Source organism: Dromaius novaehollandiae, chromosome 2 (genome assembly GCF_036370855.1).
Source record: "Dromaius novaehollandiae isolate bDroNov1 chromosome 2, bDroNov1.hap1, whole genome shotgun sequence".
Classification (NCBI taxonomy): domain Eukaryota; kingdom Metazoa; phylum Chordata; class Aves; order Casuariiformes; family Dromaiidae; genus Dromaius; species Dromaius novaehollandiae.
Window position 1 is genome coordinate 134,777,346 of NC_088099.1, and position 9,325 is coordinate 134,786,670.

The following is a 9,325-nucleotide window of genomic DNA, read 5'->3' on the forward strand; positions in this document are numbered from 1 at the left end:
CTGCTAAGGATATGGGAACAATTTCCACATCTCGTTCTTCAAGGGACAGGTCTGATCCTACCTCAGGAAAATAGCTACCTACTATGTGACACAAACTTTGTGTGCTTGCAGGGACTCAAAGAGTCACAGCCATAGAAAGCATGCTTTTCCAGATATGCATGCCAAGAAAACTATTCAGATTCTTTGCAAATACTGATAGCAAGAATTTGGATGCAAATGGTAAATGGTCCCTAGCATTATCCTTTTAGTTCTGGTCTTCTTTTCCACTCACCTGGATCACTATAATTGGGATAACCTCACAATCAATGATGATTTTGATGTCAAAATCTTGATATCTTGCATTAGTTTTTCAGTGGAGTCTACTATGTTACCCCAGCACAAAGAAGAGAAAGGAGGAAAAGAAAAACTGCCTCTGTTTTTTAAATTTTCTGATTTATCTTTATGACAGCAAGAGATGGTAGGTAAGGATGTAGAAAACAGGAGTTAAATTATTTTGTTCCTTGTCCAGAATTCTCACATTTTTTCTTTTTAACTTTGCCTTTGCCTTTGCTTTACAGTTGTACAAACTTTAACTTCAGCTATTTTCTATTTATTTTTACAAATAAAGAATATTGCAGTTATTGTGACCTTCAGAAACATAGCAGCTGTGGAACTGTTGTTCTGTTCAAAAAGTAGCACATGCAATTATACAAACACTGTTCTGTTTTCAATTAGTGAAAAGTAAAAACTACTTTTCATATGCAGGAAAATTTTTCTAGGTTCATTGTAAAATTTTGATTCAATTATTAATCAAATGTATTAACAACACTAACTGCTGAACATGATAGGGTTGATTAAGTGTTCAAGATTCTTTCCATGTTGTTTTTTTTTTTTTTTTTTTTTTTTTTTAATAGAGATGGAGATTGTCTGCCAGGATCTCACATTTACTTTATCACCACTAGTGCTGGCTTACTGACTTATTGACTGTTTTTTCAGAAAGGACCCAGTCCGGTTAAATGAGGCTTCAATTTCTACTGCTTCAACAAACACTAGCAATCCTGCAAAGGTGATTAGCTCCTTCTTTCTCATCAAGATGGAAGAATAAAACACAACATATGACAGGTGAATTGTTTTAAGAGTTAGAATGCAGTAAATTTATTTGAAATGTTCCTCAGTGCCCTCCAAGCTAGCCCCTTTTATTGCAATATGGTAACTAGTCCTATGTTTATTGCTTATGAACTGACACAAGATCAAAGCAAAGAGGCAGGGCAGTTTCTCAAAAGAAAAACATGCAAAATAAAAAGCAGATGCCTACTAGCAGCTGCTGTTATATCTGTGAGCCCCAAACTCCCATCACCTTTATTTCATTTGAAGATAATCTCCACCCATTCTGTTGGGTGTTTTTAATTTTCTGTCCATAGTAGTTCAATATTTGCCCTTAGCCCTCAAGATTCTTGTGCAAACAATTAAGATTTACAATTAAAACTTAGAAGCAATCCCTTCCAGAAATGACAGCTCACAGAGAAAATAAATGTATTTTAAGAGTGATGGAAGGCTCCAAGAGTCTGCCTATTAAACTGCGAAAACCAGAAGACACTGCTATAATACAGCTGAAACACCCACCTGCTGAACAGGGTGAGCCTTCCATTGTGCTCTTTGCTTATGGGTATGTCTATAATCTGTCACTACTGATGTCTTGAAGCAACTTAGCAAAGAAAATGAGAAAAATCACTATGCTACTCATTGTGAATAATTACCTGTTTGTAAGAAACATTCATTTGTGACAGCCATAGATTATTTTTTTTTTTTACACATGCTAAAATTTCAATAAAAATCCATTCTTCTTCACTGGTCACCTGCTTTGCTGTGGTGGTGATTAAATATGATTATCTACTTGCTATACTTTTTCTCAAGTGACTAAACTTCTAACTTACAAAATTCAGAGATTATGCCCTTCTGCAACAGTCTTATATCAATCTGTAATACCAACAGTACAGTAAAATAGATACAACTTTGTATTTCAGTATTGTCTCATGTTTAAGGCTCAGGTTGTATTGACGGGCTGGCTTCGCGCTCACTTAAAATAACCAGGAATTGAAATGTTGAAAATTGTACTGTATTTTATATAATGAAAGCAATCCACACAAGTGGCTACAAATGCAGAGGGAAGTTGTTAGGGAGAAGGGGAAGGCAGTAACCTTTTGGCGATCTGCAGCAAATGTTTCTTCATGTGGGTCAATTAAAAAAAAATCCCAGTGATTTCCTGATAATCTCCTTCAAAAAAAGCTTTGGTCTGTACTTCTCCACCAGAAGTTTCCCAAGGATTACCCCGCAGACCACCAGCAAAGTCTAAATCAAGACTATAAGCTCCTAAAACATCTCTGGACTGTCTCAGGTACACCCAGACTAGCACTGGGTACCTGAGGGACAGCAGTGATGCCACCAGCCCTGGCAGCACTTCCAGAAGGGTGCTTCTCCCTGTGTCCCCTCTCACAGGGGAGCTGGCAACAAGCCTGTGTCCTCACGGCCCAGGGCATGAGCTGGAGGGGCTGCAACCAGCTCAGGTCCTGCTAGGAATGACAGGGATAAAACTCAGGGCTTTCCCAGAGGGTGGGGGGAAAGGGCTCATGCTGTGAAGCAGAGAAACACTTGATTGGTTTCAAGTGAAAAAGTCTCTTCCTTTTTCCTGGTCCAAGTAAAATGCATTGGGCTCGCGATGAATGCTGCCGGCTGGGTGCAGCACCCCTACAAATCCCCCTCATGCTTAAGCAGGCTCCAAAGCCTGCCTTCCCCACTGTGAGAACAAAGTGAAAAATATATACATGTAATAGAGGCTGGCCTTTCTTACCAGGGGCAACAGGCATCAAATCAAATCACAGAGCGTGCAAAGGGAAAACTACTGGGGCAAGCACTTGAGCACTGAAAGCCCATATCTAGAAAGTGTTTTCACATAGGCTGCTTTGTTCACTGGGAGCAACTCAAGCTAGGCACAGCCTGCAACAAACTGCAAATAAGTCCCCCATCCCTTATTTAGTAGGATCCTTCACAGCCCTGCTGCATTAAATGCATCCCTAGACCTCCTTATGCCACAGTCTGGGACAGGCTATTCAGACAAATAAAGGAAAGATAAATGCAGGTATGCCCTAGCGAGGCTTTCAGAGACACTAATACGACTTCAAATAGAAATAGTAAACCAAAAATTAGGGCACCTATACTTCCTCATCCCACCAGTTCAGGCCACAGCTCACACTATCTGTTGAAGTATTCTTTGGAAGTTTCCATCATCACAGCTTCCTAAAGCCAAATTCAAAAGCAAGAATATAAAAAAGAAGAAGAGCCCATGCATCCTGAGAGAAGCCTATGTAACCCACAGCTGGCTCTGGTTCCTCCCAGCTCCTGGTGATTGCGCTGCCGCAAGGAAAACACGACAGATGCCCCGGGACTCTCCATCCCCTGCCCATATATCTCCTCCTTAGAGCTCCTGAGTCCTGCAGGCACGGGGCAGCCAGGGCAGCTACCTTCTGGGTGCCTAGAGACAGCACTGAAGCACCCAGAGCAAGAGCAGACCAGTCATGGGAAGAGGAGGAGCAGCCCACAGTTTTTCTATCAGATCTTGAGATCACAAATTTTCTGTTTTGTCTCTACTACTGGGAACTAATCATGTTTCCGGTCTTTCTCCTTATTTCCTTGGCGAGTCTTGTGTACAGAAAACTATTTCTCATTATAATTTCTAGCCATAACCCTTCATTCTCCCATCCTTCTTTCAGGAGGTATTCTTTAAGGCCAGCTGAAGTGATCCTTGTCCATCTTGGCAGGCAGAATTGGCATGCCTTGATCCTGCGCTGCATTTAGCAAATGCACCACTGATCCATATCCTCCATCTCTGTAGATTCCTTGGAGAAAGCAGGCAACAAGGTTCTCATTTCTTCCTGGGCTGGACACTGTGCTCTGCTTGACTTGTCCAAAACTGGCCTTCCTTCCACTACGAAAAATAGCATATGGACTCTCTCCCAGCTCCTGGCTCCCACTCAGGTGAGATAGTTCAGCTCAGTGACCTTTCTATAACCCAGATCTTATTATAAATAAGGGGACAGTGACATCCAGCTAATAAAAAAGCAGAACCTTGCATAGGAGGACAGGTGTATCAGTTTATGGAGCACATGCAGCACTGCCTGTAGCAGTGCAGGCCTTGACACCTGGTCTGGGGGAACACTTTAGGTGGAAGAGCTCTGGAAGATAGACCTCCACGAGGCCACACGCTGCCCCAGGATCTGCCTTGGTGCCCAGCTGACACACTTTCAGGGAGTCCTGGCAGGGCCTCACAGGGCTAGAGAGTGTATATGGACAGGAAAGTGGTCCTCAAGACAGCTGCCAAGGATGCTGTAACAGAATAGCGTAGGCACTGCCATTAAGGCATCGATACGTTCAGGGGTTTTGATGACTAAAACTTGGAAGAAATTTTACAAACATATATATCTGTATACTCATATTTCAATTTCTGTCTTTAGCTATCACAGACCCATAAAAAATAAGCAGATTAACAGCAAAACCTTTGTATTCAATTAATACCCGAATCATCACCAAAACCCAGACAAGACATGTGACAGTATAGAGTAGGCAAAGGAACAGCTGTGAACACCTAGTGCCTGCTATCTGCCTGTCTTCCACATCTCCACCCTAGAGAAGGGACAATATCCTTTAAAGATGAGGAGAGTGCTTCCTCCCACACAGTTTTTTTCCCCAAATTTCTGTCACTCTGAACCAATTATATTTCAGTCCGAAAAGGAAACATTAAACAGAATGGAAAGAAAAATGCTGAACTCCTTCAGGCCATCCTGGCACCCCCAAGCTTACTAAAAAATGTAGAAGCCTAGAAGAGCTGACTGGAAAGTGGCCAGTGGTTGAATTCAAGTTTTTTTGGTCTGTAGCAGTGAGTTGGTCATCGTAGTTCCAAAACTGCATCTCTTCTGAGAAGGGTCCATTCATCCCAATCTCCGCTTGACAGAGCCAGCTGTTTGACATATCGAAAGTGTTAAAAGCAAATCTCCATATATACTATTTTAATTATGGTTCAGGTGTGGAAAATAAGGGTTTTAAAGCAATTTTTAGTTTTTATTTGCAGCAGAATATCATATATTGCTCATCAGCTCCTCTAAAGTAGTTTAAAGCTACTTTCAAATCCAAACTCGTGACACCAGATTCTGACACCCACCGATATCAAATAGGAACTTTGTAATGAGCCATTTTCAGACATATGTAAAAAACTCAACTTTGCTAAACTCAGAGGAGAGAGCACCTAAATGGCAAACATCTCTGCAACCCTATCTACCATGCGAGATGAAGAGAGAAGTTGTAGGACTTTTCTGTTTTCAGAATTCATTGTCATGATGCAGATCCCCTGCTTAGAAGTCATACAACTATGTACGCATCAGCAGGCTGCCTTTAACTCAGGATGACACGTAATGTGATGACAGACTACACTGAAAAAATAATCAAGATAAGAAATATGGCATCTCTTATCTGAACTTAAATCTGTGTCCTAGAGGATTACAAATATTTGAGTAAAATCCATCTAGAATTTAGACATGAAGGATAGAAAACAGAGCCAGAGGACGTAAATCCTTACTTGGCATACTTCTTGCTTTGGAAACCCTATACAGAAATATGTGTGTAAGCTCTATGTCTCAGATGTAGGGACACACCTCATATGAGCCATACTCTGCACATACACAGAAAGTTTGATGTGTCTCAGACCAGTGTCAGAGTATTTATGCACCACATGCTGAGTCATTTCAGTGCCTCTCAGACACCTCAGATCTATCATACTTGAAGGACAGAGCCATCTCAGCAATCCAGTGCAATGGATCAGGATGCTCATACACCTGAAGGACATCCACATGTGACAGCTATACAGAACTACTGCTCTGGCTAGGCTGCCAGGGACGCAGAAATCCTTGATAAATGGTGAGAGTCCCCAAATTCTGATAGGACAAAATTTCTGGGAGAAGAAAGAGTGGATATCTGAAAAAATACAAACAATGTAACCCTCCACACAAAGTTGGTGCACTATACTCTGAGGGTTATATTCTGCGCATATTATGCTGTAGTTCTCTCCCATAACTTAGTCTGACTTTTAGTTTTCATAAGCCTGGAAGAATTCAGTCATATATGTCAACATACAAGGAAAAAAGCATAGAATGGTTTGAAGAATATTTTTTGTGCAGTGTTATTTTCTAGTGGGCTACAATCATCTTCAAAATACTTTTTCATGTGACTTCTTTGAGTTTTTCTGCTTCCTGTTTAAGAACAGGTTGCAGGATCTGAAACACCATGTTAGTGAATTTTATGATCTGAATTTCACTGTTCTTCCGCAGAACAAAGAAAGAGATGTTAACACATTGAGAATAGGGTCAGAGCAACAATGACATTGTTGAGATAAATAATTACTATAGAAATCAACGTTTTGTTGATTAGACATGGGAGGAATGGAAAACTACCTTTGTAAGTGGCAAAATCCTTTCAGACAGTGAGGACATCATGTTTCTCTTGTTCTGGTCGAGTAAAAGAGAAAGAAGCAAGTAAATTTCTTCTTAGATTTAGTTAGATGCTAGTTTCTATGGAGACAAGTTTCTTCAGTCTTTTTTATTTGGAGGCATTAATAACATAGACAATACAGAGCAGCAAGAGTTTAACCCTGGATTGAACCTCATATTGAGCATATTCTGTAGGGAGAAAAATGAAACTCTAAATTAGATACAAGAGCCATTATACAATCTTGTTAACATACAATCTCATTAACTGGACTCTGGCACTACAAGGTAAAAAAAACTAGCGAGTCACGTATTTTCACAGATCCTACCCTGTCTTCTCTTTCTCGTTCTTGCCTCATGCAGAGACATACAGAGCTTCCTCTATATCCTGGCTACCACCGCACAGCCCATCAGGTACATTGTTGCGGATGGATTATCTAACCTTCGTCTGCCTGAACACCTACAGAGAGGTCAGCGGTTTCCAAGCCTCGGGAAGGGACTGGACATGCCATGAGAAGGTGTAACCAATGGAATAAGCTGTCTTTTTGGGTGCAATTTAAGCCATTTGACATGAGTGTGAAAACCTGTATCATTCTGTGAACTGGAGTGAGCAAAAGGAAAAAAGAGTGGTTACTTTCAAGTAGCAGGCAGAATCACATTTATGTCAGAGAGGTTCTTCCAGACTTTCTTGTCTCCCCTCCCTGCACACATGTTGATTTCTGCTGTATTATTTTAAATTGAACAAACAGTTTACAGTGGGTATTTATCTATCACATTTACCTTTTATACTGCTAATGTGGTATGCAGATCACAGTATGAATTTCCTTGAATTTCTTTTACAAGAACTAGGGGCAGTGGGGAGCTGTTATTATTTAAACACTAGACTGCTCACTGGCATTCAATAGCGGTATTTAATACTTGCTACTTGAAATTAATAGCAGTATTTAATACTTACTACTTGAAACTTAAGTTCTAATATTTGTATGGTTGATTACATGGAGAAATCAAGCTCATAATTAACAGGATTTCCAAGGAGGCTGGCAGGAAATATTAGTTACGTAAATATTTTTAGACTCTTCCAGAATACACAAAGATCATCCAACACCTGATTCTTAGTGTCACCTTAATATTCAAGGGGTGAAAACTTTAAATTTCCCTCTCACACAAGTTACAAGTGAAGTAACCATGAACGCTGCCCAATCTCAGAAATAAAGCAGCAGAGGAGTTGACTCACTTTTGGCTGGATCTTTGACACATGCAGCAGGACATGTATACCTATTTATAGTCCCTTAAATGCACAGTATCACCATAGTTCAGTCACCAAAATAACTGCCAAAGATAATAGGAGGGCGTGAATTTCCTGATTTTCAAACAGTCAGCAGTGTAATTCACTTTAACTCACTCCATTTTCTTGGTCCAAGTTCTGGCAAAAGGGCTAGTTCTGCTAGTCTTCTGTATTGTGTAAGAGTTGCTCTTTGCCTGCAAAATATGCCAGTTCCAGGGTGAATACCTGTTACTGCAAGTCATTATTTGTGAATATTTTGGCGCTGTTGTTTGGCTGGATTTCTATAAGCACTGAAGCGAAAAATCCTTCAGAAAGCACAAACAAAAAGTTGAGTGCACAGAGGACATGCAAATTTGTTGCTTAAAGGAGCCATTTTATAGGGGTAAGGAAATTCAGCCACCTTTGTCTGCTTTAGCTTTAGCAGAGAGTCCAGTTATTGAATAAGCAGGAACTCACTTACTTTTTCCAGTTTTCCAGGGATATAACATTTTCATAGCCTTAATCTGAAAATGCAAATAAAGGAATTTGATATTCAGAGTAAAAAAGTCTTTCTAAATAATAGCAGAATGCCTGTAAGAGCTCCGCAAAGCACACACATTTAAAATAGAGCAGGCAGAACATAGTTCATGCATATACTTTGAAAAGTCCTAAAATCAATAAAATAAGCCATTCCACAAGAGGTAGAACAAATGAAAGATGGATTCTTGTGGATTTGCATCCTGTGGCTGGATTGCCTGGTGCCTAATAGAGCACGAACCCCAATTGAAACTCTTCCTGCAGTCAGACACTTGCCCACATGGGAGAAGCATCTGCTAAGTATTGTATTTGCACAACAGTCTTTTCCTCCCTCAGTGGAGGCATTGAAATCATCTCTCTGATCTATGTGGCTGTCAAGAGGATCTCTTTTTTCTACCCAGCAGTCCATAAAGAGCAGCTTCATATCCCTGAGACCTCAACTGCCCTGCCATTTTTGACTGAAGCTGACCGTCAGGTTTGGAAGTTGTGGGTGAGGCTGAACAGCAGACTAGCAGATGCAAAGAGATCAGGTAGTTACTCTTAGGAAAGTGAACCTCTAGGTAATTAGAGAAAACTCCTTACCTCACAGCTTGCCAGTCTTGAGCCCTCAGTTTTTCTAAAACTTGACATGGGTATAATATATTTGAGGAATTAATTCCATCTGATCACTGCCCGTGTTGTTTCTGTGGATGTATGAGTTTATTTCCTCTTCCCCTTTCACACAGAAGCCTTCTGTTGGTCTGCAGACCCACCTGATCTAACCTATCGAGGTCACTTCCTAGCTGGATTCCTTTTTAGGGGATTTTTTTTTTTTTCTCTTTCTAAAACTTCCATTTGGAAACTATACTAAGAAAAAACACTCCTATGTGAAGGTTTGAAATCAAACATGGTGCTTGAGCTTTGGAGTGTCAAAAGGCATCTGGAAAAAAATTTGTAATAACAAGAAAACTTTATTCTTGCATATGAAAGAAAAGCTTCTTTGTGGCTGCCATAAGCTCCTGAAACTTATTTATAT

General features: G+C 40.4%; 1 long non-coding RNA gene across 1 annotated transcript; it reads right to left on the reverse strand.

Moving 5' to 3' along the window:
- Positions 1-1,106: 1,106 nt before the first annotated feature.
- On the reverse strand, positions 1,107-9,016 carry LOC135327604 (uncharacterized). Its single transcript, XR_010387960.1, has 4 exons — positions 8,893-9,016; positions 8,255-8,297; positions 6,477-6,530; positions 1,107-4,990 (listed from the first exon to the last, which is right to left on the reverse strand). It is a non-coding gene; the product is annotated as an uncharacterized LOC135327604 (long non-coding RNA).
- Positions 9,017-9,325: the final 309 nt, after the last annotated feature.